Consider the following 13,482-nt stretch of genomic DNA (forward strand, 5'->3'; position numbering starts at 1 on the left):
CCTATCCAAACATAAAATAAATATCCGGTATGTCATTCAACTGATTCAATTGACCTGCTATGAAAATATGTAGGATTTAACATTTTAGTTAATGCATTCCATGAATAGGTAGGACTTAACGTTTCTAGTTAATCCGTCCCTAATATGCCACTATCTCATACTGGTGCATATAATGCATACAATCAATAAATGATACTACAGTTATAATATTATATCAAACAAATCCATATATACCATGATATAAATCATATAGATATTTATTTGCATTTAATTGAGCAAAATGTAACAATTCTAAGTAGCATGCATTGAATTTATTTCATAAGAAATTAACATGCATTTCAATTAAATTGTATAACTTTATAATTTGATTAAATTCATTTAAATTCAAACAATTGTATAAAATAATTTAATCCTACTATATTTAATTAACTTAACATTTTCAATTGATTAAATTCCATACTTAACATAGAAACTTTAAATCATGCTTTTTAAATTCTCCATAATCTAATTTAACAATTTAAAAAACCATTAAACAAATTAAACAATATATATACACACACAGTATACAAAACCCATTACATAAATTATATATACTGTAATTTCAAAGCTTATCATGCAAATAGGTTCAATTAATTAAATTAAATATCCTGGAATTAATCTAGGTCTGTACAGAATATGAATCAAAGGGAAAGAGAAGAAAAGAAGTTGTCTTTAAGGATTTGATAAAAACCCTAACCTCCTTCTTCATCTTTCTCTTCATTATTTCTCTTTATAAACTCTCTGCCTTTTCCTTTAAAATATAATACATGATTTATTTTTAGCCCCCTTATACAAACTTATAGTTATATATTTATATGCTAAATAATAACCTAAATCCTTTTTCCCAAACTAAGTCAACTTAGAACAGAAAATAATAAATATTAAAAAGGTAACTAAAAATATATTACGTATATAATTTATGTATATCCTTATTATACAAATATAAAAATATATACATCAGATTATTAATACTAAGTCATAATAATATTAATGAATTAATTATTTTCCTTTTATATATAAATCTATATATATAAAACTATCCATGGGTAACTAAAAATAAGTTACGTATATAATCTATATATATCCTTATTATAAAACTATCCATAGGTAACTAAAAATATGTTACGTATATAATCTATGTATATCCTTATTATACAAATATAAAAATATATACATTAGATTATTAATACTAAGTTACAATAATATTAATTAATAAATTAATTACTTTCCTTATATATATATATATATATATATATATATATATATATATATATATAAAACTATCCATGGGTAACTAAATATATATTACGTATATAATTTATGTATATCCTTATTATACAAATATAAAAATATATACATCAGATTATTAATACTAAGTTACAATAATGTTAATTAATAAATTACTTTCCTTATATATATATATATATATATATATATGAAACTATCCATGGGTAATAATTCTTACCCATTAAATCTCCTATCCAAGTAGTCCATGTGATCCAATTGGTTGGTCCATTACTACTAACCATATCCATAAAATAAAATAAAACAAAATAAATATTTAATTATTTAATCTACAATTAATTACAAATAAACAAACACATTAATTAAATCAACTAATTCAAATAACATTCAAACACATACTTTTAATTAATCAGTTAAGTCAGATAAAACATTTAAACAAATAAAATATTTAATTAACTAATTCAATTAAATACGTAATCAAATAGCCAAATAATCAAGTAAATAAATAAAAATGCAATTAAAACGTTTAAAATAATACCGAGACTATCATTTTAAAATTAGGGGTATTACATTCTTTCCCTTCTAACAAAAGTAATTCCATCATCGGAATTCACCCTTACTTTCTTCCATTATTTCTGGAAATGTGGAGCGAATGACATCCTCCTGTTACCAAGTAGATTCAGCCCCATTATGATGGCTCCACTGGACACAAACCAAAGGTATAACCTTATTGCGAAGAATTTGATCCCTACGGTCTACAATACGACACGGCGGTTCCACATATGTTGCATCCGGCTACAACTCAATCTCACCAACATCAATATGTTGATAACGATCTTCATATCGCAAAAATTTTCGTAACATGGAAACATGAAACACATTATGGACACGATTTAAGTTGTCCAGAAGTGCTAAGCGATGAGCTACCGCTCCAATTCGATCCGTAATCATAAAAGGACCTACAAATTGTGGTGAAAATTTCCCTTTCTTTCCAAAATGCATTACTCCTTTCATAGGAGACACTTTGAGTAAAACTTGATCTCCAACCTAAAATTCCAAATTACGAATACGACGATCTGCATAACTTTTTTTCCTACTCTGGGCAGTGTGCATGCGATCCCTAATAAGAGCAATCTTTTTCGAGGTATCCTTAATGAATTTAGGACCCAAAAATCTACTCTCTCTAACCTCTATCCAACAAATAGGAGATCTACATGGTCGGTCATATAATACTTCAAACGGTGCCATACTAATAGTCTTTTGAAAACTATTGTTATATGCAAACTCCACAAGTGACAAATAGTCCTCCCAGTGACCCTTAAAGTTAAAGACAAAAGAGCAAAGCATATCCTCCATGATCTGATTAACCCTCTCGGTCTGTCCATCAGTCTGAGGATGATAAGTAGTGCTAAGATGCAACTTTGTACCCAAAGCCTGCTGAAAGCTCTTCCAAAATCCCGACACAAAACTCGAATCCCTATCCAATATAATAAATAATGGTATGCCATGTAACTTCAGAATATCTGAAATGTAAAGTCTCGCCAACTTTTCCGAAGTAAAATCAGTGCGAATAGGCAAGAAATGAGTTGATTTAGTCAACCTATCAACGATGACCTAAATGGAATTGTGATTCTTAAACGAATTAGGAAATCCCTCCACAAAATCCATAGAAATGCTCTCACATTTGCACTCTGGTATAGGTAGTGGTTGTTGTAATACCCCTAATTTTAAAAAGGATATAATTAGAATTTAATTATTTATTTCATGTGCATTTTTAATTGGATATGTGGCTATGTGCTTATCTGATTATGAGTTTATTTAATTAATTGCTTATTTGAAATATGTGATTTAATTTTGTGTTTTAATTGTTTGTTAATTATGAGAATTTTCTTATAAATTATTTGTTAGTTTTAAATTTAAAAAGGAGTATGGAGATGGATAGTAGTACTGGACCAAACAACTGGGTCGTATAGGCTACTTGGATAGGAGGTGTAATGGTTACGGATATTGCCCATGAATGGTTGTACATATATATATGAATATATATGTATAGGAAGATAACTTATTAGTATTATCATTATTGTTAAATAATTAATATTAATGATAATATTTTACTAGTTAGTAAATATATATATATAGCTTGTATTATACACATATATGTAAATCACGTTGGTTCTGTAACTTATATATATATGTATTATTTATTTTATTTTTATTATTTATTTTCCTTATTATTAGACTTATATTATACATAGGATTAGGAATAGGTTATATTTTATATAAGTCTATATATATAAGAATTGTCTGCCATAGGGTTAAAAAAAACATATTCACGTTAGTTATTGGAGGCAGAGAGAAAGAGATGAACTGAGAAAAAAAAAGGCTAAGGTTTGGCCTAAGGTTGAAGGCCGGACCAAGGAGGAAGGAAGAGAGCTTGCTCATGGGTAGAACCAGGAGCAGCAGAGGAGTCCTTGACGGTAACCATAATCGCCTGAAAAGCTAGGAAGAAGAAGTTAAGGTTTCAACCCGAAACTTAGAGGCAAGTTCTTCTTCTAACTCTTTCCCTTAGGCTTCGTGTTCTATACAAGCGTAGGTCAATTCCAGGATTAATTGGATATAAAACTGATCATGAATTTATGCTAAATTAGTTTAAAATAGAGAGTATGTGTATAATTATATTTTTCTTGATCTTGAATTGTACTGCATGAAAACTTGTTTTAATTTGTGTTAATAAGGCATACTGGATTTATATACAAGATGGGAATGTTTTGGGACGTAGTTCAGACACCTAAGAACCTTAATAATGGAGGACAGAGGGATTGGAACCCTCCGGAGACGAAAAGATGGAGATTAGTGGGAGTGGAGGCGGCTCCACTTTCAATGGAGGCAGCTCCATTGGAATGGAGCCGGCTCCACCTTTAATGGAGGACACTCCATTGGAATGGAGGCGGCTCCATCTCCAATGGAGCTGGCTCCCTTGCTGTGATTACACAAGTAGATGTATTTTAGTGTATTTTGACGTTTTTTTTTTTTTTTTGGATTTTCAGACGCTCCAATGTATATCTGAACTGTTGTGGGGTTTTTAAATGTTTTAAATGAGCATGTTAAAATTTTGGAATGATTAATCTATGCTATGAACTTGAACTTCATGAGAATTAAAATTAAATTTGCATGTTGTTAATGGTTTTGAAAGATTTAATTGTTTGTCGTTGTTCTAGCAAGTTAAATGAGTTAAAATGAGTTTACTCTAAAATACTTTAATACAACGTGCATAGTTATATATCTGATTTTTTTAATATCATTCTCTGGATTTTTATTGATGAGTTACTTTATTTTGTTCTATCAATTATTGGATTATGTGGATGATTTAATTGTTAAAAACTATTCTAGTAATTTAAATGGAGGTTATATGATTTAAAATCATATATTGGCTGCATAATATGATCATGTACATATCTGATTTCTATTATGCTTATTTTTTGAATGTATTAGTGCATCATTTATGGATCATATGCATTATATGCACCAGTATGGGACGCTGGCATATTAAGAACGAATTAACTAAAAACGTTAAGTCTTACATATTCATGTAACAAAATGGATTAACAAATAATGTTTTATCCTATATATATTCATGTCAGGTCAACTGAATCAGTTGGATGACATACCAGATGTTTATTTTATGTTCTGGATTAGGGATGGATTATATATATACATATAGTTATGAGCCATGATGAGCGCTGAAAAGTGCGCATTTAAACCCCTTAAGCTTAGGTATTCTAGGACCTTTATCTATCTTACTTTCCCATTTTAAACTAATTTCGTATTATTGTTTTTTAGGTGTTTATTCCCAAAATAAGCTAATTCAGCCAAATAAGAGCTTAAAAGAAGCTAACTCAAGCTGGATGGAGGAAAGGAGCAAAGTGGAAGCAGAATGAAGTAAAGTGCGGAAATTAGCATGTTCGATCGATCTCAAAAATACTTCGATCGATCGAAAGTTCATCAATCTAGACATTTCAAGATGGATCCAAGCTCTTTTGTCCTTATCCAAAGATCCCATAAAGTTTGATCGATCTAACAATTCTCAGATCGATCGAAAAGATTCTATTTTATCCTATTGTACCACTCTACCTACCACTTTTGTCTCTTTCCCCAAAATATCTCAGATCTGTCCTTATCCAAAAAGGCGCCGCCATGGGAGGATCGATCCAGCCAAAGTTTGATAGATCTCAGCCAAGTTTGATCGATCTCAGCATAGGTTCGATCGATCGAACCCTCTCAAGTGCGAATTAAATCAATTTCCAACTAATTAAAAGTTGTCTCATAGTGCAATCATTGGAAGAGCCCTTGTGTACCAGCCTAGACTATTGGGTATGACATTTGAGCTACCTATATAAGGATTATGAGCCACTTTTACACATAGGTTTTTAGAAGTTGATAGAGACAATATTTGATTATTCTTAGAGAGGAAGAAAAGAAAAGAGGAGGCTAGAGACACATTCTTGGGAGGTCTTCCACCTAACTCAAAAGAAGAGCATTTCTACAATGGAGATAGCCCTTGAGGGTTGGAGGACACCATCCATGAGTGGCTAAACATCCTCTTGGGGCTAGAGTTAGCCTAAGCATGCTTTCTTTACCTTGATTTATGTTTTTTTGAGGGGATTTGTGTTATAATACATGTTTTGACATCTTTATATACATAGATCTTGTTTATTCAATGATTTATGTGGTTTAATTCTTCTAATTGATCATTTCATTCTATCCATATGTCTATGTATGCTAGAATAGATGTTCATGTGTTTATCTCTATCTCTTGTGTTGTTGATGCATGTCTATGTGTGTTGATACTATAGATCTAGAGATTGTTAAGACATTGTGCTTAATAGAATGCTCTTGTGGTTTATTTGATAGTTTATACTCATTTCTTGATGAATTGTGCCTCTCCCTTAGTTTAATTAGTTTAATTTTCATGTCATTAGCTCAGATGTAGTGTAGTTACCTTAGTTGTTAAATGGGAGGACAATCCATGCTTGTTGTTTAATTTTTCCATACTTATGAATGCAAGTAGTATATTTCTCTAATTATGTGATGTGTTTGGATTGTGAGCTTAAAGAAGGATTAATGGCTTAGTTTGATATATTGTGTTATTCATTGTGTTGTTTAGACAATATATACTTAATTGGTCATCCATGCTTATTGAAATAACCACACACACTCACTATTGTTGCAATATATGTTTTCCCCCCTCATTAATTGTGAATTGAGTGTATAGAAAGGTGATGCTTAGTGGTGATCTCTATGTCCCAAGACCTCTCTTTCTTATTTTCTCTATCATTTAATTACTTGTTTTATATTGAGCTTGTCTAATCTTAATTGTAGTTTAATCAACCAAACAATCTACCTTTGATCACTCGACCTATTAACTTTAAGCATTGTTTCCATTACTAGTAGCCTTCTAATCCCTTGGAATGATCCTTACTCACACTTGCTACGTTAGTAGTAGTGGTTTTTTTTTTTTTTTTTTTTTTTTTTTTTTTTTTTTTTAATTTAAACTTGACCCAAAAGGTTTTTCTTGAACCATGCATTCACTACATTATTTTGGCGTATAGGAACGGCCACTGTCAAATTTTGGCGCCGTTGCCGGGGATTGAATTGGCAACGCCGTGTTTTGGAAACATATAGGAATTAGTACTCTTTTGATCGTGTCTTTACTTTATTTTTATTTTTGGTTACTTATTGTGTTTGTTCTTATTTGGCTAGGTGAATTGAGTGAAAGAAGTTGAGCAAAGGAGAATTCAAAGCAAGGAGCTAAGCTAAGCACAAAAAGGACTAAAAATCTAAAAAAATTGCAAAACAAAGCAAGGCTAGAAAGTTGAAAGTTAAATTGAAGTTGTTTAAGGACCCTTTGTGAGATCTTTTTAACTCAAGCGCTAGTTCAATCGTCGGCCTGCGTGGAAGCTTATTTTTCATTTCTTAGATAAATTGTGAGCCCGCATGGAGGCAATTTACTTTTCCTTGCATGTTGTTCAAATATAGGAGCATGTGATCATTGTATGTGGAGATTTGTTGATTGAATTGTTACGGGGGCGAAGTGATTGTTATTTGCTCGTTATTTGTTTTGCTAGTGTATGCATGGTTGTAGGTTATTGAATCCTACTCTTGTCCATCTTAATTTGCATCTTGAATCGGTTATTTGTAATCCCAGGGGAAGAGGTAGTTCTCATCATTTCATTTCACCAATGGAGGATTTGAATGACGACCATGTGGAGGACCTTGGTCACATAGACCAACAAGGCATCCTCCACCCTAATGTGCATCATGAAAACATCCAAGTACCATACCATTCATTCACCCACAACAACAAGGCCAAGTTCCATTAGCAATGCCTCGGCTAATATTTGCTCCATAACCTCCCATGGTTCAAGCTAACCACGGTGTTCGAGTAGCACCACCGATTGTAAATCCCCCTCTTGCTTTAAGAGACCATTATGTGCCTAATGAATATAATGCACCCATTTGCATTCAATTGCCTTCATTTAGAGCGCATCACTATGAAATCAAACCACAAACCATTCAAATGCTTCCTAACTATCATGGACTTCCAAGTGAAGAACCGTACAAGCATTTGGTTGAGTTTATTGAAGTGTGTTCCATTATGAAATACACAGACATGCCGGAAGAAGTTTTAAGACTTAAACTTTTTCCTTTCACCCTTAAAGACAAGGCAAAATATTGGTTCAACAATCTTAGGACTTTTTCGATAACCTCTTGGGCGGAAATGCAACAAGAGTTCTTGAAAAAATACTATCTGATTTCTAAGACCAATGCCATGAGAACTTCAATTAGAGAATTTTCTCAAGGGGATGGTAAAATGTTTCATAAGGCATGGGAAAGATTCAATGACTTGCTTAGGAAACGCCCACATCATGACATACCTAAGTGGCAATTAGTTCAATATTTCTTTGAAAGTTTACCGGATAATTACAAGGGTATGGTTGATGCATCTATGGGTGATTCTTATCTTGATAAGCATGAAAATGATGTGTGGCAATTGTATGAAAGTATAAGTGAGAATTCAATGCATAGGTCCTTATCTTCTAAAAATGGTAGAAACCTAGGTGGAAGGAAGAATGTCTGCTTATATCAAGTTGACAACTCCAATGATATAGTCGCCGAGATGAAATCCTTATCTCAAAGGTTTGATCAGTTTTTGATCAACCAAAATTCGGCGAATCAAGTATCTTCCTCCCCTACTCATATTCATCATCCTGCATCTAATGAATCTTTCTTGACATGTTCAAGTGTCTTGCATTCTACTTCCAATTGTCCCCATGGACATATGCAAAGTGAGCCCCATGAGCAAGTCAATGCTATATTTGTTAATCAAAGGAATAATTCCTATGGCACTCATTATAATTCAAGTTGGAGGAACCATCCAAACTTTTCTTGGAAAAGCCAAGGGGAAGGCTCAAACCCTCCCCAAGGTAGTTTTGAAGGGAAGTATGTTCCCCCACCAATGCATAGCCAAGGTTCCCAAGGTTTTAAACCATCATCATTTCAATCACATAGAAACCAATTCTTTAATTCTCATTTCCCTAATCAACTATCATATTCTCAAGGAAATTCTAGGAGTACCACTTTTGAAGAGAAAGTTTTGACCGCTCTAGGCACTCTAGAGGCGAACACTCAATTGCTTCATTCCCATTCTCAATCAATTGTTAAGCTAGAAACCCAAGTCGGGTAAATAGCTAGTACCTTAAATGCTAGAGAGAAAGGGAAAATGCCGTTGAATGCACCACCAAAGCAACAATGTGTTGTGGAGACTCATTCCTCATTGGAAGGTCCCACAATTGAGCATGTCAATGGGGTGACAACCTTGAGAAGTGGGAAGATTGTGGACAACCAAGTAGGTGTGTCCAATGAAGAGAGTGAATCGGTGCAACCAAAAGTTGACACCCATCCTGTTTCTCATCATATTCCTCCTTCACTGCATATACATGATTATTCAAATTAGAAAGTGTTAGAAAGTGATTTGAAAAGTGAGTCCAAAATTGATTTGAAAAATGAATTGAACAAAGCTTTGAAAAAGGAATTTAAAAATTCTTTTATTGAAGATTCTTCACAGAAAATTTTTGAAAAAACTTTTGAACCAAGAGCTCCACTTCCGGATGCCTTGAAAGGATTCATTTATCTTGATAAACAAAAGACCAAGACCAATGAAATCATTAAAATGTTTAGGCAAATGAAGATGAATCTTCCACTTTTGGATGCAATTAAGAAAATTCCTGCTTATGCCAAGTTTTAAAAAGATCTTTGCACCCAAAAGAGGAAGAACAAGAGCTAAACACCTAGGAAAATGGTCTTGACCGAGCAAGTGAGCTCTATTTTATAACATAACACCCTCCCAAAGTTCAAGGACCCCGGTTCATCTACTACTTCTTGCATCATTGGTGACCATGTCATCAATCGGGCTCTCTTAGACTTAGAAGCAAGTGTTAACCTTCTTCCATATTCGGTATATGTCAAATTAGTCTTAGGAGACTTGAAACCGACATTAGTAGTTTTACAACTTGCCGATCGATCCATTAAAAAGCCTAAGGGTATCATTGAGGATGTCTTGATTAAAATTGATAAATTCTTCTTCCCGGTCGATTTCGTTGTCATTGACACGAAACCAATTCCAAATCCCAAGAGCCAAATTCCCGTTATCCTTGGCCGTCCTTTCTTGGCAACCGCAAATGCCAGCATCAATTGTAAGACGGGGGTAATGAAAATCTCATTTGGGCATATGAAAGTGAAGTTGAATATCTTCAATCTGACCCTAAATTCATTTGATAAGAATGAAGAAGTAAATGTTGTAGAAAAATGTTTAGACAATGAATGTGAAAGAATGGAGTCTTTGCTTGAAACCAAAACTTTAAAAAGTTCGTCTTTAACCTTGAACCCAAAGGATGATGTTTCAAAATCTTGCTTTGAGAGGGCATGGAAGCCCAAAGATCACATTGACAAAGGACCAACAATCTCTTTGAACCTAATCCAACAAGTTCTTTAGGGAACCGTTTGTTGGGTGGAATTCAAAGTACCTATCACCCCATTAAGGTGGGGTTGCGTTACAAGATATTTGATCCGGGCTAAAAGAGCCCAACGTCTTGCTAGAGACGTTAAAGATTAGTAAATGTTTTGTAGGGTTTATAACCCTATTCCTCCCTCATTTCTATTTTATCTTTCATTTCTTGCGTCGTCTAGATATGTTTTGGAATTCATACACATGGCTAGGATTTTGATTGAGTATGGATGCACTTTTATTCTGAAAATAGACATTTTGTCCCTGTTCGATCGATCTGTCCCTGTTCAATCGATCTCAAATGAGGTTCGATCGATCGAACACCTATCCTTGCATCCAATCATTGCTCTGCTCCATCGATTTGAAATTTCCTGCATAAATCAGCCCTCTGTGTATCATTCAAAAATTTCTTTCGATCGATCTGAGTTCTCCAAGATCGATCGAAATTATCCTTGGATCGATCTTCACTCCACACTTAGAAATTTTTTGAGATCTATGAAAAAGGCCTCTCTGTGCATCGTTCTAACTTGTCTGTAGGTTTTTATCTGTTCGATCGATCGAACCATTTTCTCGATCGATCTCAGCTTGATCGATTTATACCCTTTGTTGACTTTTGTTTTGACTGCATTTTTAATTCAAATTCAAAATTAAAAAAAAGAAAAGAAAAAAAGAGAGAGTGTTTTCAAATTTTTCAAAAAAATACAAAAATATTTTTGGTTTATTTTATTTTATCTTCAAAAACTCCAAAAAGATTTTCATTTTATTTTTCACTTTTATTTTCAATTACTTGTTTTATTTTATTTTATTTTCATTTTAAAATTTTCAAAAATCCCAAAACCAATTTCCTTTTGTTTTATTTCCAAAAATCCAAAAATATTTTGAATTTGAATTTTTACTTTTTAATTTGTAAATATTCAAAATTTGCAAAAAAAAAAAAAATAATAATAATAATTAAAAATTTTTATTTGTCGTTTAGTGAGGGGAAATCAATCTCAACATTTTTCAGATCGTTCTATTTTCGATCGATCGAAAATTTTCCCTGATTGATCGAACTTGTCGGGACCAGTTTAAAAAATAAAACCCTAAGGTCATTTTGATCGATTTGTACATCGATCTCAGACCCTTATCTCATCTCCCTCGCCGCTGCAAACCTCTCCCACCTCCGGCGAGCTCTCTGGTAAGCTTCCCGAGCCTCAAATCTCTCTCTCTCATCTCAGATCTCATATCTCTCTCCTTCGAACCACTTTTCTCCTCGGATTAGGTAAGTTGGGTTTTTAGTTTCCATTTTCGAGTCTCAATCTACATATTTTTTATGTTTCCTTGCTAGATCTGAGTTGCCATACTTGAATTCCTTCCATTTTTGAAGATTTAAGTATTTATATATATATATATGTATATTTATGTATATAGGTTTTTGTATATATTTCATTTTCAATTAAATTTTTGGGTCACGGGCCAAACAAGTGACCAATCTTGTTGTGTTGTTGTGTGAGAAGGCCCTACAAGCTTGCTTAGGTGACCCCGTGCCATCCACGTCACAGATCTGTGACTTTTCGAATTTCCTGTACCAGTTCAATCGATCGAAGTTTTCTTTGATCGATCATTCAAAAATCGATTAAACCTATCTCAGATTGATCTCATAGAGATCGATCTCATATTTTTGTGATCGATCGAACTTCACAGATTTGCATCCCGCACTTCACACTCTCTCTTTTGTGATTCCATGCTATCTCATACATGCCCAATGCCTGTGTTTTCCACATTAGATGCATTACATACTTATATTATTTAGCATGCTTCACTTAATGTCACTATTTATTTAGCTCCATTATCACTTGCGTAGATTAATGTTCTGTGTTGTCTATCTTATTTGACATACATGTTTCTATATACTGTGTTTCATTTCTTTATGCTGGTACTAACTTATATTGCAAGTGTTTTTCTTTATGTTTTGCAGGCCATGGCTAGGGTAAAGACTATTGCCCGTAGGCATTATCCATGCCAAGTCAAGCCCAGGATAGAGGGGCCAGGCGAGCCCTCTCATGTTCAGGAGCAGCCCGAGCATCAGACAGAGCCCTCCCATGTCCAGGATTCAGAGTAGCCTGTTAAGGCTGAGCAGCCGGAGCAGTTAGAGGATTATATCGAGGCAGATCCAACTCAGTCCCCCTCAGCTGAATCTAGACTATAGTCTTCAACCTCTGCATCTTCATCATCCCATGATGAGGCTGAGCATACACCATCACCTTCTCCATCTCCGCCTCATGCACAGCCAGGCCAGGCCTTAGACAGACCTCTTCCGAGATACTCACGCCTTACAGTGGTGCATAAGTCAGTTTTCAACATCTCTTTCTTCTCCCGGTACATTCTGACCCGGGCAGCCTACGAGGATAAAGACCGGAGGGGTATTTCAGCTATTCTAGCCCCTATCACATACCCAGTTTACCCAAGGCTTGTTTGGATGTTCTTCCAGAACCTCCGGCTTACCCCGAGTAATCTGGTGGAGTTGCGCACTACGGTTGATGGCCATCATATCAGCATTACAGTGGAGACGCTGGCTAGGTCTTGCCGATGCCCACATGTTTGCCCTCTTGATCTTGAGCTCGATTATCCCATTATGGAGAGTAGGCCTTTTTATACGGACATGGCTGTGGCACTTACAGGCTATTACAGTGAAGGCAAGACATTTGCTACTTGGACCTATTTGCACGGTGATCTGTGGTTCTTCGATTCAGTCTTATACCGAAACGTGTTTATGGCTGGTCACAAGATTCAGAGGCGAGATGACTATTTGACTGCCCTGTATGCTTTCTACACAGGGTACTGGGTTTCTATTCCGGCCTTATATTGGAGCGTCATGATGAAGCTCTACGCGGATTACATCAGTAAGGCCAAGCCCAAGTGAGCTAAGTACCTTCCTTTTGGCCACCTTATTACTCAGATCTTACGAGATCAGCGCTATCCATTCCGTTCAGATGAGTGCCCAGAGATAGGAGTTTGCCACTTTGGCAAGAAGAACTGGAATAAAAGATACAATACTCTTATCAAGAGTCTTCTGGAGGATACTGTGATAGCAGCTGAGGAGGCTAAGGAGGAGGAGATGGCAGCAGCAGCCACAGCAGTAGCAGAAGTAGCAG

Source organism: Cornus florida, unplaced genomic scaffold (assembly GCF_030987335.1).
Source record: "Cornus florida cultivar Cherokee Brave unplaced genomic scaffold, ASM3098733v1 CherokeeBrave_3.0.0_Hap2_Chr06, whole genome shotgun sequence".
NCBI classification, from domain to species: Eukaryota; Viridiplantae; Streptophyta; class Magnoliopsida; order Cornales; family Cornaceae; genus Cornus; species Cornus florida.